The following is a 20,210-nucleotide window of genomic DNA, read 5'->3' as shown; positions in this document are numbered from 1 at the left end:
TGGCAGGTATCAATTTATATATTTATGTATTTATTACTTTTTTTTTAAATATAGGAGAGAATGTCTGAACATTTTACACTGAGCTATGTTGGAGGAGAGGTATCTCAGTGAATAAAAGAAAGAAAGGAAGGGCAAACTTGATTTAAAATGCAGGTGATGTTACTGACCTAACTTTAAACACTTTAAAACAAAACTGGTCTGTCTTTGGGTTAGAATCAATGAACTGTGTTCCAGAGGACCTGAAATCTACTGGGTAAACAACTGCTGATGAAAGGTGTTGACTAAGAAGATCTTTGTGGTGTATGTTTGCATCTTTTTGACAGGTTTACTGCTCCAAAGGAATCAGAGTGCAATAAGAAACATCAGGAACAACTACAAAGAAACAGAAGGACACTATGTTATGTTTTTTTTTTATATCTCAGGCTTATTACATACTATTGAGTAATTATATGGTAGCCACAAGTCAACTTGCATGCAGTAGTTTTTGTTCAATTACAGAATTTTGCAATAAAAAATGCTGCAATAGATCTGCTTGCTGGTCCTTGTCTTTTAAAACGATAAACAATGAATAGAAAGAGTCTTGTATAGTGTTTCAGGTTATGACCACCATAACCTTGCAAAGACCTTAATATCAGTATCCCTTCGGAGTAAGCCATGTTTCACATGTGAACATGACCGGAAAAATAAATCAGACAGATGGAAGTCTGAATCTTATCTTAGATGTGAAACAGATCCAAGAGCATAGTAACCCTTCAGAGTCTTTTGAAGAACATTTACTTTGAATAGCTGGAGTGTCAGGTGTACTGAACATAATTCCTATTCAAACACATTATTAGCATTCAAACACATAATTAGCTCCCTTCTCATCTTTTATTTTGATTGCCCTGAGCTCTGCAGGCTTTGTTCAAGTCAATGGCAACTATTGTACATTATGTTGCCACTACCTTTGGGAATTAGCAACACTGTAATATTAAGACTAAATAATATAAAAACATAATGGAAATAATGGTAGCCTATATTGTGTGGCAGGTGTGCTGGGCTATGAATAGGGTAACCATTCAAGTTCTGTCCACTCAAACACACAGCAGCAGTTCCACTGTTCTTAGGAACCTCCAGTTATTGATCCTAAAGGGCCCTCCTGGTGGAAAAGAAATAACATGTCAGAATAGCTCGAGAAAGGGTCCTTATCAAATGTAATCAGAGGTTTCAGACAAATAAATGGAGGATTCAGCAGAAGACAAATCGTACATAATGACTACACAAGGTGATCTATGGTGTCACTTTCCACATGGCATTCATCATCTGAATTTCAATTATATAGTAAACCCATGTATATATATTAGGGATGTCAAACAATTAAAATAATCATGATTAATTGTACCATGTTGTGTAGTAAATCACAATTATTCTGATTTAGGCCATTCCAACAAAATGCCATATATTAGAAAATGTCGTTTTTAGCATCGCTGCTCGCCTTGTCCACTTTTTTGAGCTTGAGCATGTTTAAACTAAATACAAAATATTTTAGTGACTGATTTATTTCCCTTAGAGGGCATCAAACAATGTTATCTAAGCTTTAATGCATTAATGGCATTAATGAGAAAAGGGAAATATGTATCCCATTAACATAACATATTTAAAACATGGATATACATACCAATCAGCCATAATATTATTATTATTGTCCATAACATTAACATTTTTGTCAATCTCATCAAATCTTTTCATCATACAGTTATATTTGAGTTCTACAACGAGGCTGAAGCAAAGACAGAACAGTTGTCATAAACTCCAACAGCACTGCTGTGTCTGATCCACTCATACCAGCACTATTCACACTATCACCACTACCAGCACCACTGCCGCGCTGAGCTAGATCCACCACTCAAATCATATCTGCTCTTCAGTGGCCTTGTGAGGTCCTGAGCACTGAAAAATAAACACATAAAAAAGGGAGCTCCTGTATCGTCAGTGGAGCTGAGAGAGTGGACGGAGAGTGAACACAGAAACAAGAAGTGGTCATAATGATATGGCTAATCTGTAAATGCAAAATTCACCATAAAAAAAAATGTCAGGTGGCAAGCTTTGATTGCCTCATCAGGTGGAAACTCTGCTATTCTCGCATTCCCTTTGAAAAACAAAATCCCTGCCATGCAATCCAAAAGCCAAGAGATCAAGAGGCAGATAATTAAGCCATGACTTATTTATCTCCTGAGGATAACATTTGTTCATTTGCCAAATTTTAAGAGGTAATCCCCCATATCATTCGCTCACATGTGCACACACACACAATCACACTTCACTGCTCTTTTGTTTTTTTTTTTTGATACACAGATTGATTATCCTAATAATTCCACACCTGTGATGTCCACTCTTTTAATGATTTCCAGCATGGCAAACAGCATGAGTAAAAGACAGGGCTTCAACAGAGAGCTTAAATTAAATGACTGCATTTGTCAGAGGAAAGGGTTTTTTAACACCCACACCCCTTCCCCCACAAAGGAAAATGAAAATGTTCAAAAAATTCCTAGTCTGTCAAAACACCTCTCTCTAACTGTTAGTGTAATTAAATTTTTTGCAAGCCTTTTTGTTCTGATCTCCTCCTACTTTTCCCACACCAATCACTTTTTTGTTATGATATGATCTGAATATTGTGCTACCACAATACAAAAGAAGAAGAAAAAATATATAGCCTATAAAGCATTCTCACAACAATATATGCATTATACTGAATAATAATGTTACACTTAATAAACAAACACTGTAAAATATTTGCAGCAGAATTCTGGCAGCAAATTCCTGCAAGTCTAATTAAAATGAAAAACATTGTCCAGTTATTCCTCCCACTTCAGTCAAGTGGCCAATTCCTACCCAGCAGTCAGTGCTCCCTGCTAACACGCACTTTAGATGTCACTGGTATTTGAACACTCAACTTTCTAATGATGCAGTAAACCCTTATAAATATGCACTACTAAGAGTATATGAGCTCTACTTCAGAGCTTAATTAAATATGCTACTGTTATTCAATATTTATGCAAACTGACATTGAGTGTTATATACCATCAATTTTCAGACACTGTTTCAAAACTGAATGGTTGTGTATTTGTTTGACTGTTGGAAAACAATTAAACACACAATAGGAAAGACACTTTCAGAGAAAACTAATAAATAAATAAATAAATAAAATGTATAGGTATATCATAGGTCACCAAAAGTACAATCAGTTTAAATGAGCAGTTTTAATCTCAGGTTGTGTTCCCTTAAGGTACAGTACATTCTCCTCTCCAAAAGGAGAAGTGAATATTTGTAATCTTTTACTATACAACAATGTTAAAAAAAAGAACAAGGTGTCCTGGAGATTCAGTGGGGTGTATGAAATAAAACAATTTTAAATCTACAATTATAATAAAATAACGCACAATTATGTTCCCTAATTAAAAACGTACTTAATAAGTACCCTTGGGGGTAGCACCACAGAGACAGTTTTTCTGACAGTGTATGAAGTTAAATTACCGTTAACAGTTCAAATGTCTTGGTATATGATTGTTATAAAGCAGGAGTGAAGAGGGTATCTGTCCAGTGATGGTTATCAGACCAGGGTTAGTGGAACAGGCATAGTGAGGTTCAATCACCCCCTGGACCACTGCAGTTCCCGCAGTCCTGGTATGGGGAGGTGTTTAATAGCCATTGTAAGGTTTAATCATGCTGCAAATCTGTCAGTGAATCTGAACTGTCAGTAATAATAATTACAATAATAATAAATAATAATAATATATTACCACCCCCCCCCCAAAAAAAACAACATAAAATAAAATAAAAAATTTAAATCCTGAAAAGTTTTCCTGAATATTAAAATCTATATTTCCACTCTAAATAAAATAATTCTTATAAAAAGGTGAGTGACTGTTTCACATTCAATATAAAACAAATCAAATACACCTTCAAATACAACCTACCTTTTACTTGGTGTGCTTTCTAAGCCTGAGGTAAAAGCCTTTTGTCCTTTATCTGGGAGGGTCACAAGAAATGTTGCTGGAAATTTAGATGTCACATTTTATGCTATTGTTCAACACAGTTCAGCGACTTCCTCTCCACTACTAAAATACTGGTGACACTTCAGACAAATCCTTTGCAGTGGATGACAGTCTGACAAAAGCATTTTTGACTGGTCTTCTTTTCCATATGGAACAAAGATTTTAGTTTTATAGATAGAGGGTCATACAAATAATTAATTAATTGTAGTAGTTATATTAGCATCCCCTTTGATACTTAACGACAGTGATATATTTGCAAAGTAATTTAGTACATGCATGCATCTTATTTATAGCCGAGGAAATAAAAGTATAAAACCAAATTAAGCTTTAAAACTGCTCAGCTTTCTATTATTTTACATTTTATTGCTGTGTTTATTGTGTGCCTTGTAGGTTTAACAGGAAACATTCAACTTGGAGTGTTTATGTGCAAAAACTTATACATATAGCTTAAGTGGGTATTTCATTCATTCATTATCTATCCACTTATCAGTTCAGTGTCACAGTGCATCCAGAGCCTACTCAGAATCAAAGGGACAACCACACACAAACATGGATGGACACACTCCACCTACCAATATGTGTTTTTGGACTATGGCAGGAAATGGGAGCACCTGGAGGAAACCCACGTGGACACTGGAAGAACACACCAAACTCCTCACAGACAGTCACCCGGAGCAGGCAAATTTAGTTAACCTAACTCATCTGAAATATACTATATCTGAAATCAATAAATAAATTTCAGGTTTTACACCATCATTTCAGTGCTTGTAATGAATAACTGACTATTTAGCAAGTCACTCAGCGTACAAAATAACAATTATAATGGAATAATGGAAGGACATTTTGAACCCGATATCTTGAATGTGAATAAAACCAAGAAACCAGGACTTCAAATTAGAGAGCACTCTCGCTGATAGGTTTGGTAATCATTCAGGACTGTCAACATTAACAGTAGAGGAGCACCACAAGAAACGGGAAAAAAAAAACTTGAACAATGGACAATGCTGAGTTTATTAAATGATTCCAGTTTCAAAAGATTAGCATACATTTTATTAGTGCGCTCATTAAGAATGCCATTACTCTGCGAAGAAGAATTTTGAGGCTGATTGCCAGCTGATGTCAGCTTTGAGTTTTGCCTTCAAAATTGACAAAAAATCTTGACTAATGATTCTAATTACCATGATTAATTTCCTATTCAATATTCCCTTTGTTTTTGTTTCCCTTCACATTCATTTTTGTTCAAACTCCATTGTCTTCACTGTATCTCATTAGTATATGGTATAGTTCAAATGGCATAGATAATGAAAGCTTCCCAACTTCATGGAACTATAAACTCTGATGGTTTTCAGTAACCACAGCTGGAGTACACACGCAAAAACAACCGGGACACGTCATTACATCCTTCTATTTATAGCTCCACGCTTCTGATTAGAGAGGAGACTCACTCAAGAATTCTTCCTGCTTTCACAGAGTATCTGGGGGAGTGATAACGAATAACTCTCAACTGTAAGTCGCAGAGGAACTGGCCTTGATGTAATTGAGAATATTTGAATGAGAAAAATACTCTTGAGCAAAACTAGTACACACTTCTTACAGTAAATTACAAAAGCACTTAATTTCAAACATTCAGAGGTTGTTGTTTCAAAAGAACTAGTATGAAATTATTTATGTGATTATTTTGATGAAAACATTGATTAGTAGGGGATGTGAGAATCAGAGTTAAGTGCTGATGTCTGAAACCACACAATCCTTGTCAAAAGACTAATCCAAATGATCAAATTATATTTATGATATCAAAGTACACTGAATAGAAAGTTAATTTGTACATACAGATAGAGAACTACTTTTTCATTTGTTCTGTACTTTGCACACCCCTCTGCCACACCTACAGCTGCCAGTGCCATAACTTTGCCCCTTATTATTGTGCATGTGCAATGATAATGAGAATATGACCCTAATGCATTTAGTCTGAAGGCAGCCATGAGGCTGAAAAGGTGCCATGCTGTCTCTAACCTTGAAGCTGTCAGAGTGTCAAACTCTAGACTTAAAAGCTGCAGGACTGCAAAGTTCATTGAACTAATGTCTGCTCCCACTCATGATGGGCTTGCTAATTAGCAGAGCTGGGTTAGATGGGTTAATGTAGGGAAAAGGCGTATTCTGCACAGCGCAGTTGCCCCATAGGGCTGAGGTTTTACACCCCTGCCTTAGAGGGAGAGTGCTAAAGCTCCCTAATCCCACATGCATCACTTTTGACCATTCAATCAATAGCTGAATTATGTTTCTGAGAAAAACTCAATGCAAAAGACCGACTCGCTGCCATTTACCCACCTACTTAACATTTTTAATTTACCCAACTTTATATGGATTGGGAAAGACATTTTTAGCAAGACTTCCACCAGGAAAGAAATGACATAACATTATTGCTCTCTCGACTTTTTTCAGTAGCAAAGGGTCAAGTTAACTTTGTCAGTGGTCAAAAAAGTGCTCAAAAAAACGTGGCATTAAATTGGAAGATCACTTGGAACTGATCACTGGCTTCCAGCAGGCTATAAGAGACTTGTTATTTTAACATGAAACACCCAGGAAAGGCTTAGCAAGATCAGAGTTTCATGTCAGATCCTGGTGTAGAGGTTCCCACAGCTGTAATGAAGCCTCATTAGAGTAGTATCTCCAGGCACCTTCTCTAGGCCCTAGCTGTGAGGAGTGGATGAAGAGAATGAAAGAACGATGATGGGCCTGCTGTGTCGCTGTTATGTTAATTTACAGGCGAGTAGTGGAGTCAAGAGACGGCTCGCCATTGACTGCTGCGACCGTCTTTGGAGAACTGGTGCACATACTGAAGATGAGAGCACTTTGCCACTAGTGACCACTATGACCACTGGAATGAAAGGACATGTGTTAATGAAATAACTCGAGACAATGTTTTAAAGGCCAATATAACACCTTTGAAATAAGAAGTTATAAGAAGAACTTGAAGTATATACATTATATAGGCTACACGACATGTAGCCTGTATCACAACATGAAAGACTCTAATCATTCACAATCATTTTGAGAGATATAGATTTACAAATATAGCTTTCAAATTTCTCAATGTGTATTAGGGCTTAATGTATGTAATGTATATTAATGCTTAAGGTGAAAATTACAAAATCAAATACTACATTAGGGTTTTATTTCAAAAAGCAAAAGTACAGAGTTATCTACAAATATAACTAAGCTCAAACGTAGACTTCCACTCGTACCTCACCTTCAATTTCCTAGGTTTGAAATTAGACTACAGACATCTTGCTAAATAAGATATCCTGCTTTGTCGAATACCCTTCAGGTGTGTCAAACAGGGTTCCTTTTGGGCTAGAACTCAGTGGAGAGTTAAATATTTCTTTCATTTTATGCTCTGAATTTAATTCAAAGCCTTGCTAATTAGCGGAGGTGAATCAGGTGTGTTTAATGAGGCAAAACAGCAAAGTCTACAATGCAGTGGCCCGCAGGGCTGAAGTGTACTGGTAATTATTTTGGGTAACATGAGGGTTCCAAGAGTGTTTAACTAAAATACACTGAAGTGCGAAGTGGATATATGCATGACATATCCAAATGGCTGTGGAAATATATTGGGTAATAAGTAACTGGACAGTCCAGTTAAATTACACTGAAATAGGTCCTACTGAGCTGATAAAGTACATGGGAAAACGACTGGATAATTAGCTGGTCTAACATGAAAGCAAACCCACATTATAATGCACAGTAATGTATACACTTAAGCAGAAGAGCAAACAAAAAAAATATCGCAGATAAGCATTAATAAGGCAGCATGAAAACATTAATATAATACAATTAGAGCCACAAGAATTTATAAAAATACATAATTTGTACTTTTGTACAAATAACTACATCTGGGCTGTAAACGAAACCATAAGAAAGAAAAAGATTTTAATATTGCCATAGTTTCTCCTAAACAACAAAATCAGATTCAAATGTAAATGAGATATTAAAATACGTTTTCTGTTGGTCACATATTTCTCCTGATTTAGTGTGCAAGTGCGTGCTAGTGTGTGTAAGATAGAGACAGAGACTGGGTGAGTATATGATGCACTACAATGGCCTGGCGCCCTGTACAGGGTGTGTGATTCATGTGATTCACGAACCTGCCGAGATTCTGATCAGGATGAATTGGTTACATTAAAGATGAAAAGAGCCGAGCGATCTCACGTGTCTTGTCCTGAGTTTTAGTGGAGAACTCAGTAAAGTCTTACACTGTGCTCAGATTTGCGATAACACTCAAACACTGGAAATAACTTATGTCCAGTGACATGCAGTTAGGTCAAGGGCAGTGAGGCACTAGACAGACAGAGCCAGGTTTACATAAATATGAATTTCAAGGAGATTAAATTACTGAATTCTCCATAACTTAGTTCAATTAGGCAAATGGTATTTTTCCCCCATTTAATATTCTTAATGCACACAGCCTATGTGAGTCATGTATGCTGTGATCTGAGCATAAGATCTATGTCTGATATTAATTATCACCTGTTGCTAATAAATGAGATGTACCAAAAAGAACCCTTAAATTTTGAACAGCTCTGACTTGCATCTGTGCCCCTGATGGGTCTTTTTGCCAATAGAGTTTAGATATGCAGTTCAACACACATGAAAAAATCCATATACTTTGCCTTCTGAACACAGATGTATGTTACTTTGTTGGAGAAGTGGAGCAGTGTCATTACTTGGGCTCTCAGGTGCCTTTTTATTGAGGCGGATGTAATGGTTACCTCTGGTGATTATATTTAGTTCTATAATTACAGTTTTATCAATAGCAACAAGCCTAAATATATTTTACATGTATGTGAAATAAATTACCTACACTAGGAAAGGTCAAACACTGAACCACATATAAAAAGCATGCTGGTGATATTCACACAATTAGTCACAGAGACACCCTTATTCCCCGCTCTTCGTTCAGTTATAAAAGGAATGCGCAATACGAGGTGAGGCAACGTCGATATTTCACATTTCTATTTTTAAAAGAAAACAATTAACTAGATGCACATCCCTGATCTCATCTCTTACCGTTCAATAAACTACAAAATCTATAAAAATATCAGGCACACCCAACTGAGGATTATACACTACAAGACCCCTAATGCCCAAACCATATACACAACTCACATTCCCTAAACATGAAAGTACAACAACTCACTGCAGTTATTAATTGTATGTATGTACGTACGTCTGAATGTATGTACTTATGTATGAATGAATGAACAAACAAACAGCAAAACAATATCTTTGAGTCAGGAATGGGAACACATGGATCAGCACGGTCTCTACACAGAGGCTCCAGAGGGAGATGGAGCTAAGTAGAATAGCGCATACTTGAGGCAATGTTCCACTTCATGATTCAGGTAGAATGGAAAATTAGAATGAACTGAAATAAAGGCTGTAACCACATGTTCTGTGACCTGCTGTGTTGTTCTCTGATAGGTAAAGCTGGTTATTTTTGGACATGTGCTTTTAGCACCATGTCTTTTAGTTCTTCATAGTTTTACCATTTTATCCATCCTTCACTACAGTGCTCCACAACACAACACACACCTGTGTTCTCTTGGTTGTTGACTAATCCTTGAATTGGTGAAGACTGATTACCTCCAAATCAGGTAAAAAAAAAAAAAAAAAATATATATATATATATATATATATATATATATATATAACATTTTTAGTATGCTACAATTGGTCTGAAACGTGATCAGGAGGCAGTATTCTGAAGTGTGAGCCACTTCCACACTATACGACTTTTCCTCCAACCTACAACTGTAACTGCACCAGAACTTGCAGACTAGAGCCAACTAGCTTAGACAAAGCCTAACTGGAAATCTTGGTAAAATTTTATATATAATTTTTTTTTTTCTTTTTCTTACAAATGCACAGACTGAAATCAAACAGCACTGTGGAGTTTCCACCTCACTTCAGAAGTCCATGTTTGAATATGAAAAAAAAAAAAAATATATATATATATATATATATTTGAATACATAGACGCATTGACCAGATTCCAGCTCAACTTTGTCACACTCCCACATTTCCTGAACTCAGTGCACCAGACCCTTCACATTACCCTGACACAATGTATACTTCCCATTGAAAATGGAAATGATGTGTGATGCATCAGTGCATTTTAGTTATTTCATTGTAATTTGTTCCACCAAAAACAAGCAATTCTTATACTCTGTATTAAACTCCTCAAACTCACAAGGTTAATACTTAGAACATGAGCCTGTAAAACAAAATGTTCCCAGTCGGTTAAGTAATTCATAATGTTGTGTTTACCTCAGTGCCATTCTGCAATGCTACTGTAAAAAGAGATTACTTTGTTATTGTAAAACTGTGTATATATGTAATTTGATTTACATAAAGAAGGGGGAAGCGGTGAGATAAACATGCATTTTAACTGCATGATCCCATGACCTTATGTAAATGAGTATTTTCGCCATCTCATACTGCAGCTGAATAAGTGAAGGTGAAGTGTTACAGAACAGCTTATGACTTCAGGCTGAGATGCATCAAGAATACCATTATCTCTGAAAATCCACTTTTACGTTTCAGTGTACTCCTCATTTTTTTCACAAAGCAGCAATCTATATTATAATAAACAACAACAGCTATTTCTTGTGTACTCAGATTTCAGGTGATAGATTGGATTTTCCTTAGAGGTCCAAGTGGCAGCCTTTGTGACTCAAGGTACTCAATGTGAATAGGCAGTCAGGCTGTGTCCAGTTTTGTATTAATCTGTCTCCACAGTGCATACATAAATTATTTTATTTAATCTGGAGGTGACAGCAGAATCAGGAATGTGCTTGTATTATAAATCATGCTTAGAGAAACAGAAATTCAGAATCGCTGATATACATGGTGTCTCATTCCTTTCTTTCACACAATAAATGTCAAACCTAACAAAAGCCATGTCTGTGGCTTTTGGTGTAGTGTGAGACAAATGCAGTATAGTTTTAAGATGTCCACTGCAATACTTGTAACTGTCAGGGGGAAAATAGAGTTTCTGTTCTTGCACACATTGTTAGATGTGTCTTGTGACAATATTATGGTAGTGGAATTACAGTGCATTAAATGTACTAGTTGCAGACTAGTTGAATTTTGATTAATTATGAGACATTAATGTTGGCTAGTAGCTAGTTTGTTTTACACAGCAATGCTACAAAACTAGCTATTGTACAATAACAACCAGCCAATGTTTACTTGTACTAGGTGTTTAGAATGCTAAAGATAAAATTTTGGCTTAATAAAGTACATTTGTTTTTACTCTTGTCTAAGCACAAGAGTATTGACATGTTTCATATGACAGAGAATATGTAATTGACCCCAGTAATTGAGAGTTACTAATGACTACATTTCTTTTGTCAGTGTTGTCCCCACCCTACAACCTTACATGCCAATCTCCAAAGCCTGGTGTGAAGGCTTAGCCACATATTCCTAAACGCTTTTTCACATCTACTGTGTGGACACAACAGCAAGGCACATGATCCAAAGCATTGGACCATCCACAGTGCTTGATGCAACGTTCACTTGTAACCACATACTTTTATTAGAAGTCTCTCCATCTTATCCTCATTCTCCTTTTTTTGTCTTCATTTCCATGCTTTTGGAGCAGTCCTGTGGCCTTAGGACTGTGGTTTTAGCACAATAACCACAAGAGGTTCTTATGTTAGTGTGTGCAGATTACCATGCATATACACAGCACTCTGCAGCAGTCAGAAGAGGCATCATGCACTTTTCTGACAAAGCATTATATACAAGCTCTATATGACATGATATATAAGCCTCAACAATTACACGATATCAAATGTGAACATAAAGTGTGTCCAGTATGTGTCTTTATTACATTTGCCATGCTTGATTTGCTTGATAGCAGGCTATCTTTGGTTAGACCCTTTTCCTACCTGCTGCAACAGGTTTTTCTCTGGCTAATGAGTGATCCAGATATTTGTGTTTGGCTGTTCCTTCTACAGTTAGTTCACTTTGACCATGTTCATAGTAATTCCCCTTCATTCTGTGCCTTGGAAAAATCTAAGAGACACATACAATGGACAGCAGCAAAAGCAAGCTTGGTATAAGGTTTTAAATGTTAATGCAGCTTCCCTTCATATGATAAACTTCAGTTTAATTCCACACTCAGACAACCACACTGTTAGACAGCCAACACTACCATCATACTTCATGTATTTAGTGTGTGTTAAACATACTAGCAGGGATTAACTGTCATCACACCATCAAGTTGAATGCTGCATATTATTAGTGACTGAGGCGATTCACATGAATGTGCAGCACTTAGCATCAAGAAAAGCAATATACATGTGTAAGTATCATTCACTATACCACATGTTTGCAACATGCTTAAAAATGATTCTTTCCAAGGTCACAGAGTAGGAGTGTCTGTTTACATGGAAAATTACTCATAAATTTCTGAGAGGTGCTTAAATAGAACTTGTTGACCTAGGGTTAACTGGCAAGACTGAATCAAACTACATAAAATCTGACAAAGTAATCTGGCTCAAAAAAATGAACAAAATAAATATAAAATCTCTTGACCTCGAAAAAAATAGAGTAAACTTTCAAACAAGATTCCTATATCAGAGCAATTAACCCTGTCTACCCAACCAGTGAGTAGTTTATATTATGTAAAAAATAAAATAGCATGCAAAAATAAAAAAAAATGCATCCGATATCTAATTATTACAGGAGTTCTGCCTGCACAGGCTACAGATAAAACCACTACATGAGGCTGTAGTCTGTTAAAGGTGGGCTTCACCTTTCTCTGCGTTCAAGGCATATTTCACTATTATGAATAAACATCATGAAGGATATGGGGTCTATAAAAAAGTGGGTGAATGTGTGTGTGTGTGTGTGTGTGTGCATAAGGGTAAATTACTATGCAAGTGAGATATGAAATAAAACAGCCGACTTATCCATTTCCATAAAATGCATTTGCTGTGGGCCACATTTTTGCATTTGAATGGAACTTTGCTGACCAATCGCTTGAATTGTATGTTCAGTAGACCCTGCATAATTAATCTGTAACAAGTCTGTGTGTGTGTGTGTGTGTGTGTGTGTGTGTGTGTGTGTGTGTACGTACGCAAATACCGCTCAAACCTTTGGTACGGTGTACATTTTACGACATCCTCAGACCTCAGCGACAGTGTGGTCATAATATTCTGATAAGACTGTCTGTGTGCAAGAAAACTACAACTGTAATTTTGTACTCCTCTTGTATCTGACGTAGGGAAACCTGTCATATATTGTCACACTGAATTACAGAAACATGTACACTATTTACTCATGAGTAACAAAGATTAATATATAACTTGCATTCAAATATTTTCAGATAAATACTCATTCTTCCACATTTTGGGAGAATGTATCACAATAAATGAGAAGTTATAAAGTTATAGAGAAAATGGAACAGGAGGGGGGAAAGATTCAGAAGTTTTATTTTAAGTGCAGTAAACCACAGTTTCACTGAACAATGAGATTATTTCACTGAAGTTATTTTCTGGCTAAGAAAAAAATATATATTTTACACACACATACAGAAAAGCAGGAAATAAAAATGAGAACAGTATGAAAACGATCAAATATTTAAGGACAAATGAGGTAGGCTGTATTTAGCAACAAAAAAGCTGTGAATAAGGTATTAGATCTACAACAGTGCTTCTGAAATATAGCGGTTGCCTAGGAGCAGTAAGGATTTTAAATCATTTGTGCAAAAAAGTTTTTAAACAAAAATAGTACAGTGTGCAGTTTGCAGTCTAGAGCTGCTTGCATATGGGTTTTATTCTTAAATTGGATTATTTTATATTTAATGTATGTTTTAATGATTTCTCTTGACACTTTTTGTTTTTAATTATAATGTCATTTTTTTTACTGAAAAATAAATGACTAAAGGAGGGTGTCTGAATTTAGCACAGGATTGTAGCTACGTGACCAAGCTGTTGACTTAGTCCCAAATCGTGCAATCAATTATATGTTAAGAAGCAGTTTCCTGTATCAATTCAATGTAGTGCATTCTGGTGAATTCTAGCGATTCAAAAATGTCATAGTTTCACACCTACATACAGATTGAGGTCTGTCTCCTGTAGATATTTAGCAGGGTGTGAAAGGTGGACTTGTTACAACATTCAATCAGGAGCCAGAACTGGACGTTAGAGTGCTGATGTGAAGATAAATCAGTGAGAGAGGGACTGAGCTGAAGTCTGAAGTTCAATAATGATGACAACACAGTAGCAGGCAGTAGTGGGACAGTGATGCAGTGTCAGCTGCCCAAAGAAAGATGCTCTGCTGAGTTTGCTGTAGCTTTAAAGAAGCCAAAAAAGAGCTGCGAGCGCATCAGTGTGAGCATGCTGTTGCATTCCTGGGTGTCATTACTGGATATACACTGTCAAAGACAAGACACACAAGAGAAACTGTAAGGAGAAGGACTAAGAGTGTGTTTGATTCAGTACATGGTCTCCTTAGGCGCACCGACGTGCTCCAAAAACATCCATATGACAGCAAACCCTGGATTAGATACATTCTTCATCTCTTACACAGCTACAAGCATCAGGCCTGGACAACCTCTCAAAAGCTGCAGTTATTCTAAAAATGCCCCTGTAGTAGGAATTTGTAGCCTTAACATCGAGAAAATCTCATAGCTTTCAGGAAATATTTTTATTTAGCTCCCAGAAACAATTATTTAATATGCTGTGTTTTAAAAAAAAACATAATTATTTATACTTTTATTTCATGTAACAGTAGACCAGAGAGCTTAACTTGCTCATTTAGGCTCTGGCCCCAGCTGGTCTCTAGATAAAAAACAAGTAAAGATATGTCTCCCATTAGTTAGGCCTTGGAAACCTTTACTGTTCTTTACTTCAAAGGCTTAGTTCACGACTGTATTACACAAAAAAATTCAAAAGATGTTTCTTCACCATTCACTAGCTCTTCACATGCTCAATACCGGCTTAATGTTTTAACAACGGCCCAGTGTCTGTAAACGAATGACCAAAAATAAATAAACAACACATACTGGCCTGGTCTGGTCTAGTTTTTCTCTCTCTGCTCATGGCAGAGGCATCTGGAGCTGTTTTAGACAATGGAGAGACCAGCAAATGTTGAAAAAGCATGAACTGAGGAAAACCGAAATGAGGATGTTGCTCTATTCCCGCTCCATATGTGGGTAATAGACTTATTTTTGCTGTTTTAAATCACTTTAACGTGGAAACAACTCCAAATTCAGGATACGGCTAATTCAAAGACTAAATAAAAACTTATACAAGTTACACATCTGCCACGTACAAACAATCATCAGCCATAATATTCAAATATTTGTTTATTTTACACTCAGTTTCCAACATTGTCCACTGCATCATCTCCATTTACCATATAAACTGTGTTCTAAAACTACAGAATGTAGCCCACCTGTTGCTCTGCATACTTAGTTTCCCTTTGCCATATTCAAAGGGTCAGAACCCCACAGGACCACCAGGGAGCAGGTATGATTTGGATGGTGATTCATTCTCGGTGCTGCAGTGACACTGACCTGGAGGTGATGTGTTTGCATGTGTTGAACTGGCACGAGTAGATGAGACACAGAAGTGCTGATGGAATTTTTAGACCCCTCTCTCACTGCTGGACTAAACAGTCCACCAACCAAAAATGTGCAGCCAGCAGTGCCCTGGGGACAGCAACCTATGCGCAATTAAGAACTACAGGATGATTATCAAATTGTGCATAAACTGAGGAACTGATGAAAGTCTCTTTAGACTACAGACTTCAAAACACACTGAAAATTCTTTTAATATTTTGAAATATTCATATATAATTTATAAACATCTAACCAAAATGGTGCTTCATTTGTTTTAGTGCTAAGGACTAACAATAAAACTAAAATAATGATTATGTGGACTGAAGATGAGTTGTTTTTACAGTTTGTTTTTTTAAAACATAAATTATAAGTAGATAAATATTTGTATTTATTTAAACACATTTGTATTTAGCTTGCACTGCAGGGAAATATAAAAAAAGGTAGACCTTGGACCACCTGGAGGCAACCAACTGAAGCAGAGGGGCAACAGCTGGGCTACTCATGGGAGCAGCTGGAGGATACATTCAAAGAAAAATAGAAGTGACAGACGCTTGTAGATGACCTATACTCCAGATGGAGTGCAGGAGTTTAAGCAAGCTTTAGATTTACCATATCATATCATTTCTGTACTCCCTTCTTCATTTCTAATAAAGAAACTGATCTAAAATAAAAGATGTTTTATACCTCACATTAAATGACTGAAGACATTACTTGAGGTTTTATATAGACTGTACTCACTGTTTTTTTTCTATTACTTTGCAATCATTTAACAACCACAGCAACAAGAACTAAACATTTAATAAACACATTTTTGAGTGCTGGAAGCGGACTGAACATTTTCCACCAGAGGGAACAATCTTTCAAGCAGGTAAAGGAGCATTTATGCATTAAAATTGTTCTCTGTGCATGGTTCTGTGTAGAAGCACTGTTAAGTTTGTCACTTCGGTAGCCTAATGTGGCACATTCTTATAAACACTTTCCATGTTTGCCTCCCTGTTTCCCAGCCAACAGTTCCATTTTTAATTACCCTACAATGCATGGCTTTGCAAGCCTTAAATAGCACAAAGGAGAAAGGAGAAATTAAATGTCCATAAATGATATGGCCTGTGTGATAATTATGCAGTCCAATCCATTTGTCTTAACATTCAGCAGCACTGGCATCGACAATGCAGGCTGAAGTGGCCATGATTCAAAGCTGCGTATTAGAAATGTAATAGCTTGTTTCAAACGCTTTTCTTTTTCCCCTTCAGTGGGTTGCAGTGTGCCGCCAATGTGTCTCAACTGCTTTCGTACACACGTCGCTATCGATTTAGGGTGACGGGGCAAAATGGAGGGAAGGAGGACATTTAAATGCGACAAGTGACATGGTGGAGAGGAAAAAAGAAGAGGGGAAAAAAAATCACAACCCTCCCACTCACAAACGCCTGTAAGCCCTCCCTCCCTGTACATACACACAAACTGTAGTGGTGCTGCTCTTTCCTCTAGCTGAATCATTACCATAATGCTGATGCTACGTAGCAGGCTGGGTGAGAGGAGCTCGCAGAGGCTCGATGTGACAAATGGGTTGGATGGTTCTTAAATTGTGTGCAGGCGTGCCGCTGCCATCCTGCATCACAGCAACCATGCAGGAACCTGACAGGAAATTCTAATTAATGGAAATCGGATGCTTGAAATGAACCCCTACCACTTAACACAGAAAGACTTTAAACCTGATTTACTAGACTACAATAATCCCTTGTCATGCATTTCTTTTCGGGTCCCATGCAGTCACAGCTTGCGAGCTGGAGCATTAGGTAAGCATGAGCAGAGGTTAAATGGGGATTTAAGAGAAAAGACAACTTACAATTAGAAAGCATGATTTGTCTTAGTGCTGGGCTGCACATCACTTACACTGGTTTATTTGATTAGCAACTTAGTGGTACTGAAATATTTATTTAAAACGAATTTATATATTAAAATATTCATAATTATTCAAAAATATTTATTTAAAAATGTACCATTTCTTGTCCTTCTGATGACAAGAAGGTCCTTTTTAATGAATCACTTCAATGCACCAAAATATGGCTTTATGAAAATCAGATGTATGAATGAACCATGTATCTATCATTTTTAGTGAAACTCAGTGAAGTCATTGTTTATTACAATACATAACTGAATTGTCTTTCTGCATCTGTAACACTGTCAATCACTCCAGGAAATATTATTTGTATTCATTTCTATCCACTTTCTAGTGACTCAAAACACAGAATGGAAATCAATGGAGGGGTGCTTAAAATCATTTACCATAATACTGTAACCTATAAAAGGGACACACTGACATTCTGCATTTTATCAATACCACCTAGCACTAATTTCTTGAGGCCTCCTTCTGTTAAACTGATCAAAATCTATTACAGATAGTTTTCCACTGTAACTCATGCTGTGTCTACTCAGTGGCAGATGTGCAAATAGTCTTTCAGAGCAGTACAAAAGGTCCTGTGCTATTGGCAACATTTTATCATAAAAATATATTTTAGAACCTCCTCAATAGGCAGGATGGAAAGTTTGTAATCATGCCAACAGCAGCAGTGAAAATCACGATATGTGGGTGGACAGAGTGAGGTATGAAAAGCACAATGAACATTCATGCCTACTTGGACAAGTCACTCATTGTGAAATGCTTAGCGAAGTATGAAATACTTTCCCAGCCTAATCGTGTAATGAGGTACACTGCAGTGTAGTGTAAAGAACTGCTCCGATGCACACGTCAGACATTGATGTTTAGCAACTTTTATTTTGATGTGTTTGAAGGGATCTACCCTTTCTGTTCACTTAAAAGGAAAGCTCAAAAAAAAGAAAAAAAAAAAGAAATGGATATGCCAGCAGTGAAATATGCCACCTGTCAAGCGAGGAAGAAGTATGAGAAATAAGAAATTCAGAAGCCATCACGATCATCAGATTTAAATTCACCTGAGGACTAGGGGAAAAAATCCAACTTCTCTGGATGTTCTACAAACAGAAGCAAGTACTTCAGAAAATTTTTACCACACTATTAAATGAACAAGAACAATTTCATTGATGTTCTTCTGAAGCGTCAAATGTGATTTGACTGCTAATGGAGACTTTCCTGCCTTCTAAATATGAGCCATTTACAAGTAGGGGTGTGAAAATTAAACATTGAAAATACAATGCAATATTACCACACAATATTAACATTCTATAAAAGTGATCTAATGCACCTGTTTAAACAAAAAAATTGTTCCATAGTTCCATAAATGTGTAGATTTCAACATAATGAGAGACATATAAACTCAATCTAATTGGTTTCTAATGAAACCTATGATGTGGAAACAAGCAAGATCTGAGTGCGGTAATGTTCAATATTGGGGGGGGGGGGGGGGGTAAATAAATAAAATACCAGTGACTCGTTCACATAAAGCACACCCTAATTCATGCAGATGTTTAGGTAGTGAGCCAATGAAAAAATGGAATCCTGAGGGTTGTATGCCAATAGCTGTGTCAGATTTGATTGCGTGCAGCTTTCATGTATGAGATCTAATTAAAACAATGGCCCTTAGTGCAGCTCAACAGAGAATGTGATGCTTTCTAAAGGGTGAAATAAAGCAGAAGTGGTTCCTTTTAAATGTCAGTGGTGATCTGAAGTGCTCTGTCACTCACTTAACTTGCATCAGTGCTGTTTCTATGGAAAAGTTATACCTAAGCGACAGCTGTCAGTCATACCTCCACACGCAAACACAGAAATAACTCAACACTGATTCTCGTTCTGTATCATGCCTCAGAAATGCCACAAAAATGTATGAATGTTTCTGCTATAATTCTGAAGAGACATGTACTTACACAATACTTACATTGATTTAATGCCAGTAGATAGAGGGTACATGAACTGAAAGAAAAAGAATTTGAAGTTACAACTTTGAAGTCAGCACATACAGCAGAGCCATGGAAATCATGAATATTTTGGTGCCCACAATACAAGAGTCAAGGACACGGAAATAGCACGGTTTAATGTCACTAGAGGTGGTGTGACATGAGTGTTCACTAGAAATTGTTAAAAGCATGTGTAACACTTTCCAAGAAGCAGAGCGCTTCCCCAAAGACAAAAGATCTGCCAATATTTCATTACTACCAGATTGTAATGTTATAAACAACCATTTCCCCTTGTTCCTCTCAGCCTCCATGTTTATGGCATTTTATTGCATCCTTGTCATAGTTTATGAGCAGTGCTTTCAATACTAATCACTGGTAGGGACAATGGCCAATAAAATTGTTGGGTGGGATATCATGCCTGGTTCTAATTATTTCTGATATGCTTGCTACATATTCAGAAGGACATTGAGACATATTTCAAAAGTATGGGGAAATAGTTAACCTCTGTTAACTACAACTTCCCAGCACTGAAATATGGAGTAATATCTTGGTCTTATAGTGGACATGTAAATATGTTGTTAAAATGTCTCCAACATAGATCATAGACCATTGGTTTTTACTGATGCCTTTTTGTAACGACTTAATATAAACACATTATAAAACTACACCATTGATAT

Source organism: Hoplias malabaricus, chromosome 10 (genome assembly GCF_029633855.1).
Source record: "Hoplias malabaricus isolate fHopMal1 chromosome 10, fHopMal1.hap1, whole genome shotgun sequence".
NCBI lineage: Eukaryota > Metazoa > Chordata > Actinopteri > Characiformes > Erythrinidae > Hoplias > Hoplias malabaricus.
The sequence above is the reverse complement of the archived record's forward strand: the minus strand, read 5'-3'. Positions refer to the sequence as shown.